Source organism: Rutidosis leptorrhynchoides, chromosome 6, assembly GCF_046630445.1.
Source record: "Rutidosis leptorrhynchoides isolate AG116_Rl617_1_P2 chromosome 6, CSIRO_AGI_Rlap_v1, whole genome shotgun sequence".
Lineage (NCBI taxonomy): Eukaryota > Viridiplantae > Streptophyta > Magnoliopsida > Asterales > Asteraceae > Rutidosis > Rutidosis leptorrhynchoides.
In genome coordinates this window covers 83,028,788-83,044,928 of record NC_092338.1, presented here as the reverse complement: position 1 = coordinate 83,044,928, position 16,141 = coordinate 83,028,788, and positions in this window count along the sequence as shown.

Below are 16,141 nucleotides of genomic sequence, written 5' to 3'. Positions count from 1 at the left end.
CGTATTTGGAGAGTGTGGAGTACACGTCCGTCAATGAGCTAAAAGAGATAGCTTGAGTTGGGTATAGTTTGAGTTGAATCAAACTATGATTTGGCTGTCCAGGTTTAAGGTGCGCCGCACTTTATAACGTGAAAAGGACTACTCTAAGGTCAGTAAGTTTTGGTGTGTTAAGGTGCTCCGCAATCGTTACTAGGTGTGTTGCACCATGTGGCAAGTAAGTGCTAAGGTGCACCGCACCTCTTCTGATGCGCCGCACCATAACTGCTGCTGCAGAAAAGTGGCAACTTTTGCTCAAACGTTTGCAACATTTTACAAAAGGTTGGTTATTGTACCCGGACGTTTTGAGACATGTTAAAGGGGTTTATTAGTATTCTAAAGCACCCATTCAAACATGTCCATTTCCAAGGGTTGTGACTTTTGATCATAACTAATTTTGAAAAGTTGCGACACTTCATTGCACCTTTTGACCCATTATAAATACAAGCCTTCGAAGTTGTGATGTGGTTCAGCGGTTGGTGACCTGCCTCCTTTAGGGGAGGTCAAGAGTTCGACCCCTGTTGGCTACATATTAAAAACACAATTTCATCCTGTCATGAAGTATCCACCCATGATACCTTTCCCATATCGTTTGGGGGAATAAAGGGGAGGGGTTTTTACTTGATCGTGCCCTTGGATCGGTTTCAAGGTTTCCTCCCGGGCAGCGATGGAGGCGTGGTTATTATCGCTGCATCGGCATAGTCAAAACGGCAGATGATCGCAACGGGTGGTTTAGTCCCTCTCGGGTGATCCCAATCGTTGTTCAAAAAAATAAATAAATAAATACAAGCCTTAAGAAAGGTTCCAAAAATTTGACATTTCTAAACACTTTCAACACTCAAACTTCCAGATGATACTTTCTATAATTGCAACGAACAACTATCTTTTGATCAAGACGATTGTTTATAATAGTCTTATCCTATCGTGACACTACTAGAAAATCTGGAATTACCGATGGCAAAATCTGTCCCTAATCCGTCCCAAAACGGCTTTAATGACGGATTTCCGACGGATTGCGGCCGTTCCTAATATCGCCCTCGGGAAAATTTAGCGACAGATTTTGGGACGGCACTGAAAATTAGCGACGGATTAGCGACAGCAATATTAGGGACGGATTTCCAATGGATTATTTCCGACGGATTTACGATGGCATATTTAGCGACGGACAAGTTTAACGACGGATTTGAGACGATTAATTTACCGTCAGATTAACGACCAACATGTTAGGGACCGATTAACGACAATTTATTCCGTCGCTAAATGTTGTCCCAAAAAAAAAATCCTAGTTCATTCACCGGGTTTCATTAATTCTCAAATTAAAGATGCCAGGACATTCTTACAAGCTCCAAAAAAAATATTCTTACAAGATTGTAAATCTTGTTTTTCGTTTCTTAATCAATTTGTAAATAAAAAATAGAACGAACAATTATAGGATAATAATACTAACAATCAATAAAATCATCCAAACCAAATATTATTAAAATCAACGGAGAATAAGATTGTTTACCAAAAAAAAAAAACAAAGAAGTTACTACACTAATTAACCATAGCTCGAAGCTCTTAACAATGGATCCACGAGCAAGTTGGATGTCTCTAGGCAAGATTGCAACTCTCTTAGCGTAGAACGTACACAAGATTCATCTCACAAGCCTTTGATAGGAAGATTCACGACTTGAATATGTGTGATTTCTTCAATCCTCCGGTCACCAGAGCTGATTTCCTTGCGACTTTTACGGCGAATTGCTCCATTGGAGCTTTTCCTACAGTTAATTTATTTTCTGTATGTTTAGTATGAGACATTAAGAAGATTGAAAACATGAAATTTGTTGCAAGTTTAGAGAGATTTTGAGTTTTTGGTGGATTAAGTGTCTTTAGGATTTTAAAGGAGGTTGAGAAAAGAGTTTTTTGGGTGAGATGAGATCAACCGTTGGATTGGTACTAGTAATTTCTAGATAAAATTGACTTGGAGATGGATCCGTGTGATATACTTTTTACCAATAAGAGTTTTGTAAAATTTATATATGGAATATTGAGTAACTTGTACGGACTAGTCCGGGTCTGGACCGCGATGCGGCGTGAAATGTCCAGTTCATATTTATTATAAACGTTCCATATTAATTGATTTCGTTGCGAGTTTTTGACCTCTATATGAGACGTTTTTCAAAGACTGCATTCGATTTTAGAACAAACCATAACCTTTAAAATAATACGACGATTATCAAATAATAATAATCTAAAATATAGCGTTTTTCACATGAGCATTACATAATAGTTTACAATAACATTACACATCAACATAAGTCTTCGAATGCAGTTTTTAAACAATATTATACAAGCATGGACTCCAAATCTTGTCCTTAATTTAGTATGCAACATCGGAAGCTCTTAATATCACCTGAGAATAAACATGCTTAAAACGTCAACAAATTTTTTGGTGAGTTATAGGTTTAACCTACATATTATCAAATCATAATAATAGACCACAAGATTTCATTTTTATAACACATCTCATATCAGGCATTTCGCAAACTGCATAGAGATAAAAATCATTCATATGTTGAACACCTGGTAACCGACCTTAACAAGATAGAATATCCCCATCATTCCGGGACTCTCATCGGATATGATAAATCGAAGTACTAAAGCATCCATAACTTGGATGAGGCTTGTTGGGCCAAATAGATCTATCTTTAGGATTCGCGTCAATTAGGGGCCATTTCCCTAATTCTTAGGCTACCAAGCTAAAAAGGGGCATATTCGGTTCGATAATCCAACATAGAAAGTAGTTTTTATTACTTGTGTCTATTTTGTAGAACATTTATAAACTGCATGTATTCTCATCCCAAAATAATAGATTTTAAAAATGGGACTATAACTCACTTTCACATATTTTTACTTCGTCGGGAAGTAAGACTTGGCCACTGGTCGATTCACGAACCTATAACAAATATGTACATATATATCAAAGTATGTTCAAAATATAATTACAACATTTTTAATACATTTTGATGTTTTAAGTTTATTAAGTCAGATGTCCTCGTTAGTAACCTACAACTAGTTGTCCAAAGTTAGATGTACAGAAATAAATTGATATATATTATCTTGAATCAATCCACGACCCAGTGTATACACGTCTCAGGCTAGATCACAACTCAAAGTATATATATTTTTGGAATCAACCTCAACCCTGTATAGCTGACTCTAACATTACTGCATATAGAGTGTCTATGGTTGTTCCAAATAATATATATACATGGGTCGATATGATATGTCAAAACATTTGCATACGTGTCTATGGTATCCCAAGATTACATAATATATTAGAATACATGTAATACAATATGAGTTAGCTAGGATATGATTAATATATATTTGTTACCAATTTTCACGTAGCTACAACAAGAAAAATTATCCAATCTTGTTTTACCCATAACTTCTTCGTTTTAAATCCGTTTTGAGTGAATCAAATTGCTATGGTTTCGTATTGAACTCTATTTTATGAATCTAAACAGAAAAAGTATATGTTTATAGTCGGAAATATAAGTTACAAGTCGTTTTTGTAAGAGGTAGTCATTTCAGTCGAAAGAACGACGTCTAGATGACCATTTTGGAAAACATACTTCCACTTTGAGTTTAATCATGATTTTTGGATATAGTTTCATGTTCATAAGAAAAATTATTTTCCCAGAAGAACAACTTTTAAATCAAAGTTTATCATAGTTTTTAATTAACTAACCCAAAACAGCCCGCTGTGTTACTACGACGGCGTATATCCGGTTTTACGGTATTTTTCGTGTTTTCTGGTTTTAAATCATTAAGTTAGCATATCATATAGATATAGAACATGTGTTTAGTTGATTTTAAAAGTCAAGTTAGAAGGATTAACTTTTGTTTGCGAACAAGTTTAGAATTAACTAAACTATGTTCTAGTGATTTCAAGTTTAAACCTTCGAAGAAGGTAGTTTTATATATATGAATCGAATGATGTTATGAACATCATTACTACCTCAAGTTTAGTAGGTAAACCTACTGGAAGTGACAAGAAATTATCTAGCTTCAAAGGATCTTGGATGGCTTGAAGTTTTTGAAGTAGAATCATGACACGAAAACAAGTTCAAGTAAGATTATCACTCGAATTAAGATAGTTATAGTTATAGGAATTGAATCAAAGTTTGTATATGAGTATTACCTTGATTTAGAATGATATCTTACTGTAAACAACAAGGATTTCTTTAGGTTGGATGATCAGTTTACAAGATTGGAAGTGAGCTAGTAAACTTGGAAGTATTCTTGATTTTATGAAACTAGAACTTGTAGAATTTATGAAGAACACTTAGAAATTGAAGATAGAACTTGAGAGAGATCAGTTAGATGAAGAAAATTGAAGCATGAAAGTGTTTGTAGGTGTTTTTGGTCGTTGGTATATGGATTAGATATAAAGGATGTGTAATTTTGTTTACATGTAAATAAGTCATGAATGATTACTAATATTTTTATAATTTTATGAGATATTTCATGCTAGTTGCCAAATGATGATTCCCACATGTGTTAGGTAACTCACATGGGCTGCTAAGAGCTGATCATTGGAGTGTATATACCAATAGTACATACATCTAAAAGCTGTGTATTGTACGAGTACGAATACGGGTGCATACGAGTAGAATTATTGATGAAACTGAACGAGGATGTAATTGTAAGAATTTTTGTTAAGTAGAAGTATTTTGATAAGTGTCTTGAAGTCTTTCAAGAGTGTATGAATACATATTAAAACACTACATGTATATACATTTTAACTGAGTCGTTAAATCATCGTTAGTCGTTACATGTAAATATTGTTTTGAAACCTTTAGGTTAACGATCTTGTTAAATGTTGTTAACCCATTGTTTATCATATCTAAAGAGATGTTAAATTATTACATTATCATGATATTATGATATATTAATATATCTTAGTATGATATATATACAGTTAAATGTTGTTACAACGATAATCGTTACATACATGTCTCGTTTCGAAATCATTAAGTTAGTAGTCTTGTTTTTACATATGTAGTTCATTGTTAATACACTTAATGACATGTTTACTTATCATTTATCATGATTAAACATAGTGTATCAATATCTTAATATGATTCATATGTATTTAGTAAGACGTTGTTATAACGATAATCGTTATATATATCGTTTCGAGTTTCTTAATTCAATAAACTCAATTTTATGTATATAACTCATTGTTAAAATACCTAATGAGATACTTACTTATCATAATATCATGTTAACTATATATATAATCATATATATGTCATCATATAGTTTTTACAAGTTTTAACGTTCATGAATCACCGGTCAACTTGAGTGGTCAATTGTCTATATGAAACCAATTTCAATTAATCAAGTCTTAACAAGTTTGATTGCTTAACATGTTGGAAACACTTAATCATGTAAATAACAATTTCATTTAATATATATAAACATGGAAAAGTTCGGGTCACTACACGGCGGTGGCTTTTGGTCCGGTTCGAACGTAGTTTGTTTCGTTTTGTTGATAAAAGTATTTCGAGTCTAACGGTGTTGGTGATAAAATTGAACTCACAGCGAGCAGGAAGATATGGGTTGTCGTTGTGTTTACCGTTTTTTAAAAAGTGTCTGTTTCGAACTCACTTTTTTCGTGTTGTTCATAAAATTATTTTGAGTATGACGCTGCTGTCGGAAAAATTTATTTCGCGGCGAGCGGGAAGATACGAGCTGTCGTTGTGTTTAGCGTTTTTTAAAAAGTGTCCGTTTTGAACGTACCTAGTTTCGTTTTGTTCGCAAAATTATTTCGAGTTTAACGGTATGGTCGGTGAAATTTAGCTCAGCTCGAGGACGAAGATGCGGGATGTCGAAGTGGTTGGGTGGAGTTTGTATTTTAATTTAGAAAATTGACGGTTTACACCCCTGGAGGTTGGGGTAGTTTTGTAAGATGTTTATAGTTGAGGGGGGTTTTGAAGTTTTTGGGTCCAAGATTTGGTCAATGTCGTTTTGACCAGATTTTTGCCTTGGTTGAGTGTCAAACGTCACAAAAGCCCACGGCTTTTAGTATATATAGGTTAAACTGGGGAGTAGGGAATATAAGATTTTATCCTGAGAAATTTATTGGAGTATCAAAAACAATACTCTTTTTGAAAAACAAGTTATCTTATATTAAACACAAAGATAAGCGTACAAGGGGGTCAAAACGAGAGTCCCAGATACAATGCTACATTACAATACGAATATTACAAAGCGGGTTGCTAAGAATGTAATGCCAATAATTAAACACCTCAATTCTAACTATGATAAATAGACACTCGGATCGTTCAACCACGATAGCCACTCGAACTTCTTCCCACGTGCTCTTCTTGATATCCATTTGAACGAGTTGATTTGGATCTCGTTTAAAGCAATCGCACCATTCCATTTGTTGCCACGAAACACCATGTTGTTACGATTTTTCCAAATGAAATATGCGGTCACCCAGTTCACAGCTTGCCGAACTTTTACTCCGAAGCAAGACATGTTCGTTGATGATGCTTTGCCTCGAAGTATTTCATTTATAATCAAGTTATTCATATATCCAAGCCCCCACCAATTAAACACACGATTCCAAACTTCCATCGCTTTGTTACAAAATATTAATGAATGTTCCATCGTCTCTAAGTCGTTATCACAAAGCGGGCACCTCACGGTATGAAGATCAATCCCGCGTTTATCAAGTTCAATTCTAACGGGCAATCTTTTTTGTGTTGCACGCCATACAAAGATTTCTAATTTTTTTGGAACTAGATTATTTCGCATAGTTGCATCGTAGTTATTATTACCCGTTAGAACCAATTCATCCAAAACCGCAGCTAGTTGCTTAACCGTAAACTTCCCGTTGCTCGACATTGACCAAATCCAAGTGTCTATATTACCACAATTAAATTTGAAGGTATTTAAAAGATTGATGTGTATATGTTATATTTGATAGTAAAAGTGTATATATTTTTTAAAATTACGATTTAGACGAAAATGCATAGACACTTATTTCTAAATGCATCTATATTAGTTAACAAATGTTTTAAATAATAATTAGCGTATAAATGTGTGATGACTCGGAAAATTTCGACTTATTCTGAACTAAATTCTCAATATGGTTTAATATTTCTGACACGATAAGCAAAGTCTATGAAGTTGAATCTCAAAATTTTGAACTATTCAATTACCCTTCGATTGTTCTCAACGATTCGTGAACAATTATATGTAAATAGATACATATACTATAACTTGAAAACGTAACAAAGTGTTGAGTATATGATACTGTGAATTAAAATTTATTGGTTTTATTACCTGATCGATATATTTAACTACGGAGATAAAAGATTATGCAAAACGATTGAATTAAAATATATTTATTGAATCCCTTAAGGATTATAATATTATTACGAGTCTCTGTTGTGAGGTCCACGTTGATTTAAGAAATCGTTCATTTTTAACGATATTCGAAATAAATATTAAAGTGTTTGTTTAAATAACGTAATTTGGACACATACAATAATAAGGAATATTAACTGTTGGAATTAGATATGAATAAACTTGTGATATGTATTTTAAAACGTGTTTATTAATATTGAAAATATATATTTAACAATACGATAAAATATAATATTAACTTGGTCATAAAATGAATTGTTATTATATATATATTAACAAATAACGAGAAGATAATTTATAGAAGTAAATGACCAAAACACTCAAAAGTATAAGTTATATCTCGAGTGGTATAGTTTATGGACAATTTAAGACTATATTTTGACAAAGGTACGAGTCGCGAAACGTAATGTACAAGTTTTCTCAGCGTACGAAAGGACGTTCGAAAAACCGGAACCGGGACATAAGTCGAGTGATGATGTACGACTTATCGGAACAAAAAGTACAAGTCAACTATGCATGTGAATTTAATATAATATATAATTAATTATATAAATTAAATATATTATATATATAATAAAATAATATGTCGACAAGCAAGAAAACAAACGAAAGTGAGCTGTCCAGACAGGCCATGCGATCGCATGGCATTTGCACTGAAAGCCCATGCGATTGCATGGGCATCAGATTCAGCAAACATGTATAAAAGCTCGATCGTTTCTGATTTTTGATGCATTCCATCCATCTCTCTCTCACACTCTTATATTTATATTTATTATTATTATTATTATTATTATTATTATTATTATTATTATTATTATTATTATTATTATTATTATTATTATTATTAAGATTAATATTATTATTAATCTTATTATTATTATTATTATCAGTAGTATAATAATTATTAGTATTATACATAAAATACTACGACGAGGTTATGTCTAAACGATTTCAAAAATGGTTTACGAGCAAGCTAGAGCTAAGGAAATTATGGGTTATTGCCAAGGAGGTTATGGGTAATGTTCGGGGGTATATATATGAATCAAACCTAGTGTTTATCATCTCCGTTGCGTCTACGTACTTTTCTACAATATTGAATCTCAATATTGATACGTAAGCACTTATATTTTATTTTTTATATATTAATTGTGTATCCATGTCTAGTGCTCGAGTATATATATTTATACATGCGTGTATGCTAAATTTTATCGCTAAACAGTTTATAATGAATCATGAATTAAATACATATATTACTGGTAAAAGGTATATGATATACATGTTTTTGGAAAGCTAGCGAAAAATCAATAACTTTTCATTTAGATATCGAATAGTTTCGAATAACGAATCAAAAGATATGGTCAACTGAATTATAATTGACGATAATTGGAATTGCTTTTGAATCTGCAATTAATATTTAAACAACTTGTTTGTAAGGTTGATAAACTGGATTTTTGAATATTACCAGCCGAGTAAATATTTCCTTATATAAAACACGTCTCGTTTGGTTAAGCAACTGTCAAAATTGACTTTTTGAAACGACTTTGGATAACTTTTGTATGTCGATCTCGAGCATTAGGATTGTGATACACTATGACCTGACCTAGCTTGATAGACATTTATTGACCAACATATGTTCTCTAGGTTGAAATCTACGATTATTTGATTTCCGAGTTTCGGTCACATTACGATGAACAACTTTATGTGCTGCTAAGGTGAATTTCATATGATCCCTTTTACTCAATATATTTTTGGGCTGAGAATACATGCGACTGTTTATAAATAATGAAAATACTAGATTTATATGCGTGAGTTTCATTGCTCCCTTTTTAATTGCTTTTGCAATATATATTTTTGGGCTGAGAATACATGCAATTTATTTTAAACGCAATGGATATAAGTACATACTTAATTCTACACCGAGTTTGAACCGAAAATCCCTTAGCTTTGGTAACTAGTAGCTGCCAGTACATAGGATATGGACTGGTGGGTGCGAATAACAGTATATGGATCCATAGGGCTTGACATCCCCGTCTGTTCCAGGTATAGAAACTCTAGCCTGAACTATAAAACAGACGTATGCTATTTGAGTTTAGTACACGTTGGTTTGCGTGTATTGTACATGTTGGTTGCATGTATATTAAAACAGGGGTACTTATTATAACGTTAAAGCTTAGTTACCAGGGTGCTCAATCTTGTAGAATATTTTGATAAACGTTTCTGGATGAAACAACTGAAATCTTGTGATCCACTTTTATATACAGATTATGCGAAACACTAAAACTATGAACTCACCAACCTTTGTGTTGACACTTGTTAGCATGTTTATTCTCAGGTTCCCTAGAAGTCTTCCGCTGTTTGCTTATATGTGATACAAGCTATGTGCATAGAGTCTTGCATGCTTTATTCAAGAAAACGTTGCATTCACAAAACCATCATCATGTATCCATTTTGACTGCATTGTCAACGGAAGTATTATTGTAAACTATTATTTACGGTGATTGTCTATATGTAGAAATCATCAGATGTCGAAAACCTTGGAATTAAATATTCATTTATGGTATGCCTTTTCAAAAGAATGCAATTTTACAAAACGTATCATATAGAGGTCAAATACCTCGCAATGAAATCAATGAATGACGTGTTCGTCCATATGGATTTGGAGCGATCGTCACAGTTGGTATCAGAGCTTGAGGTCATAGGGAACCAGAATTTACATTAGTGTGTTTAACTGGTAATTGTTAGGTTGCATTAGTGAGTCTGGACTATGACCGTATCTGTTTTTACCGAGTTTTGCTTATCATTTCTTGTCAGAAATTACATGCTTATCATTCTTAAGTCTAGACACGTTTACCTGCAACTATTGCATGAATAGTGTATAGAAAAAATTCATATCTTAGCGTATCTGCTAATACATATCTTAGCATATCGGTTACTGTAAACTTTTCCTGACATCTTCTAAAAATTTCTCCGTAATTTATGGAATTTTGGTATTATATATACATATGTAAATTATGTATCGGAGAATACCAAACTAAATCCTATAATCTATCTCATATCAAAAATCAATTATCTGATTATACAAGATGGATCACGTATCAAGTTCGAATTTCTCAGATTTCGACAGCTATTCCGATATGGAATTTGACCTGAGCTCCGAAAGCAGCATAATTGGAATGGATCAGACAATCAGCCATCATCTATTCTGGATGAATTGGGAATGGGTTCATAGCCTCCTCAATCATTGGAGACAAGAAGAAGGTGATCCCTTCCATCCACCACATTGCCCTATTGGCGATGAACCTGAAGCACTCACCGGCGAACCTGTTCGAGATACCATTTTCTCTCTCTCTCTCCAGAGTATTTCGTCATGATTATATACTATCACAAATTATGGATCTTATTCATCCGCTCGTCCGAACCGCCAATCACCCCGGTGTAATAGAAGAAGTCAACGAGCTTCGCGCTCGGGTAGTGGCTTTAGAGAATATGGTGCAAAGGTTACAAGCACCAGCAGCATCACCGGCATCAACAGTACCATTACCACTATCAACCACAACAGTATCGTAAACCTCAACTTTACAATCCGTTCCACGAACATCGGTGTCATACGCCCTGTAGATACACAGGAATACCAATAACAACAAATGATGAAGTATTGATTCATAACTTCATCAAAGAAATATTCTGCAGAGAATATGTAGTTTCTAAAAGTTTTAAAGATTATATGTTCTAGTTCTAGTCGAAAATCAGATGAGATTAATATTATGATTAACTCATTAAATCCATGATTACTTCTAAGGAAAATATATATGAAGGTATATTTTCATGAAGATTGTAATTCTTTTGTACAAATTGTTAATAGTGAGAATATTTTAACGGATAGGTAATACCCGAGAGATTTATAAAGTCACAATTAATATGTTACATTCTTCGAATCTGATTCAGCAATCATCAATTATACTCATTACTTTCACAACGAGATATATTCTTTCGTAGAAATCAAAACAACCATACTCGTTCAAATTCAATTACATATTCTGATTTTAACATATCAGAATCCAAGTCGAAATATAACCGATATCATCACTCTTAGATTCCTACATCTTTCAAAGCTATACTTTGACTTCAAAACTGTGCTAGAACATCATATATACAATCCGTGTTCAAACCATCCGAAATTTCTGAAAACATTCCAAACAATGAACAATCGAGATGATGATCTAACCACATGATACCCACAGTTATGTACCTGAAAAACTCTTGAAACCAAAGTCATAATTTAACACGTATTTGTGTTAGACCTTTTGGCATTTATTAGCTAAAATAACTTTTCAATCCCTTATAAAATAGACAATTTTGTCACACCCATTTTTCATTCGAATAAGCCTCATTATAACCTTAATATATAAGTTTGCCCTTCGTCATCGTTACCGGGGAACCGTTTATATTCCACCACATTAGCAGTAAACTTACCAACAACTTCATTGATCCTTGATTTTTCGAAAAATCATTATATTTATCGAAACCCCATCATTTACTTATCCACATCTTGTAACAAGAATTGTCATGTCAATTACTGGGAATCAGCAATCAGGTATTTTGAAATTTCGCAGCATGTCTACGCCAACAGATATATGTGTACATATAACGTCTATCTCCTGGACTTACATACTTCGAATGTGAAGTTTCTGAAAAATACCTTAAACTGCAAACTAGTTCTTGGAACTTTGAAAAAGCTGAATGAAGCAGCAGAAACTGTAGACAACCGTAACAGTCAAAAGTTTGATAATAAAAAAATAGTGTGTTGGCAAAGCTCAGAAAAAGAGAAGGTTTGGAACTGGAAAACGGATTGAGCAAACTATGAAGGAGGCTGTGGACAAATCACAAAGACTAAACCTACCTTCAAAGAATCCAAATGATTCAGTATCTGCTGAAGTCATTAACGAATACCTTGCTCCTGACTCTAAACCCTCATGGACAATATTCTTCATCATCCTCTGATATTAGAAATTCTAAGATATCATCGTATCTTTCATTATAAATATCCTCCATATTTCTGAAGATATTTTCATAGCTATTCTTATCTGAAATCATTTATCTTCTTGCGTTATCTGTATCATCATAAAGGAAACTATTTTAGTTTCTAAATTCTGAAACCTTCGAGTTTAAAATATGAATGTTATTGAAGTAGTGTTGGGAACTGAAGCATAAATTAGTATAATATAATGACACTTGATCAACGTGATTATATTACAGTAAGTTATGCTGAGTTTCTAAATGGAATGTGATGATTCACAGATCATAACGTCATCATGTATTATGTCACACAACTCTTGTATTCTATTTAACCTCTAAAAATATCAAGAAAGTATTTTCTTGATGATTCGGTCTTTTCCAGGGTATTCTGGTAATTTAACAAATCAAGATCGTGCCATTACCATTTTTTTCTTAGAACATTAACAATGTTCATTTCGAAATTTAAATCTGCGACTTCTGGACCATTACAAGCGGTGCTTAATCGCAAGAAGAAGAAACAAAAGGACAAAGCTCCGAAACAGAAATTGGGGTATAAATCGCAGCAAATAAAAGAGAGCATTAACTGTGGATGTCGATGATTATAGAAAGACAGAAGCAGGGACTCTGAAAAATAAGGAAAGATATAAAGCCCGATAGCAACACATAAATTACAAACCGTGTATATCAATATGTATTGCAATATAAAGACACGGGAGAATTAAAAACACTATAACCCCAAGGTAAAAGTAAAAGTAAATAAAATCCTCCGGTGGTAGATGAAAGAGAAGAATGACAGATATGAAAGTTAGAAGTATATCAAGAATCAGAACTGGATGAAGCATTTCACGATCTTTTAGAAGTATGAAATGAGGAAGAAGATGTAGGAGTGGTGAAAATAATGAAACGGAAGAGGTCAATTTATAGCGAAATAACAGACAGAGCAATCGAGACAGATGACCGCATATAATTAAAGAAGATCTTAATCTCCTTAATTCCCAAAGAATCAAATCTTATTTAGATTATGAAGTTTTTCTATTCCTTAAATTCCGGAAATCAACCGTGACTACGTCACCAGCTAAGGTGAACATGTATTTACTCATCTTCACTTTTTTACGATAACTTCTCTCATACGCTTCGAGTAATTGGATTGTTTTATCCATATTATTCAACAGTGATAAAACTATAGTTATCGACTCATATTCGTCATGAAAACATTTTTATTGTTAGCCATGGCGACCTTACTCAAATTTCGGGACGAAATTTCTTTAACGGGTAGGTACTGTGATGACCCGGAAAATTTTGACTTATTCTGAACTAAATTCTCAATATGGTTTAATATTTCTGACACGATAAGCAAAGTCTATGAAGTTGAATCTCAAAATTTTGAATTATTCAATTACCCTTCGATTGTTCTCAACGATTCGTGAACAATTATATGTAAATAGATACATATACTATAACTTGAAAACGTAACAAAGTGTTGAGTATATGATACTGTGAATTAAAATTTATTGGTTTTATTACCTGATCGATATATTTAACTACGGAGATAAAAGATTATGCAAAACGATTGAATTAAAATATATTTATTGAATCCCTTAAGGATTATAATATTATTACGAGTCTCTGTTGTGAGGTCCACGTTGATTTAAGAAATCGTTCATTTTTAACGATATTCGAAATAAATATTAAAGTGTTTGTTTAAATAACGTAATTTGGACATATACAATAATAAGGAATATTAACTGTTGGAATTAGATATGAATAAACTTGCGATATGTATTTTAAAACGTGTTTATTAATGTTGAAAATATATATTTAACAATACGATAAAATATAATATTAACTTGGTCATAAAATGAATTGTTATTATATATATATTAACAAATAACGAGAAGATGATTTATAGAAGTAAATGACCAAAACACTCAAAAGTATAAGTTATATCTCGAGTGGTATAGTTTATGGACAATTTAAGACTATATTTTGACAAAGGTACGAGTCGCGAAACGTAATGTACAAGTTTTCTCAGCGTACGAAAGAACGTTCGAAAAACCGGAACCGGGACATAAGTCGAGTGATGATGTACGACTTATCGGAACAAAAAGTACAAGTCAACTATGCATGTGAATTTAATATAATATATAATTAATTATATAAATTAAATATATTATATATATAATTAAATAATATGTCGACAAGCAAGAAAACAAACGAAAGTGAGCTGTCCAGACAGGCCATGCGATCGCATGGCATTTGCACTGAAAGCCCATGCGATTGCATGGGCATCAGATTCAGCAAACATGTATAAAAGCTCGATCGTTTCTGATTTTTGATGCATTCCATCCATCTCTCTCTCACACTCTTATATTTATATTTATTATTATTATTATTATTATTATTATTATTATTATTATTATTATTATTATTATTATTAAGATTAATATTATTATTAATCTTATTATTATTATTATTATCAGTAGTATAATAATTATTAGTATTATACATAAAATACTACGACGAGGTTATGTCTAAACGATTTCAAAAATGGTTTACGAGCAAGCTAGAGCTAAGGAAATTATGGGTTATTGCCAAGGAGGTTATGGGTAATGTTCGGGGGTATATATATGAATCAAACCTAGTGTTTATCATCTCCGTTGCGTCTACGTACTTTTCTACAATATTGAATCTCAATATTGATACGTAAGCACTTATATTTTATCTTTTATATATTAATTGTGTATCCATGTCTAGTGCTCGAGTATATATATTTATACATGCGTGTATGCTAAATTTTATCGCTAAACAGTTTATAATGAATCATGAATTAAATACATATATTACTGGTAAAAGGTATATGATATACATGTTTTTGGAAAGCTAGCGAAAAATCAATAACTTTTCATTTAGATATTGAATAGTTTCGAAGAACGAATCAAAAGATATGGTCAACTGAATTATAATTGACGATAATTGGAATTGCTTTTGAATCTGCAATTAATATTTAAACAACTTGTTTGTAAGGTTGATAAACTGGATTTTTGAATATTACCAGCCGAGTAAATATTTCCTTATATAAAACACGTCTCGTTTGGTTAAGCAACTGTCAAAATTGACTTTTTGAAACGACTTTGGATAACTTTTGTATGTCGATCTCGAGCATTAGGATTGTGATACACTATGACCTGACCTAGCTTGATAGACATTTATTGACCAACATATGTTCTCTAGGTTGAAATCTACGATTATTTGATTTCCGAGTTTCGGTCACATTACGATGAACAACTTTATGTGCTGCTAAGTGAGTTTCATATGATCCCTTTTACTCAATATATTTTTGGGCTGAGAATACATGCGACTGTTTATAAATAATGAAAATACTAGATTTATATGCGTGAGTTTCATTGCTCCCTTTTTAATTGCTTTTGCAATATATATTTTTGGGCTGAGAATACATGCAATTTATTTTAAACGCAATGGATACAAGTACATACTTAATTCTACACCGAGTTTGAACCGAAAATCCCTTAGCTTTGGTAACTAGTAGCTGTCAGTACATAGGATATGGACTGGTGGGCGCGAATAACAGTATATGGATCCATAGGGCTTGACATCCCCGTCTGTTCCAGGTATAGAAACCCTAGCCTGAACTATAAAA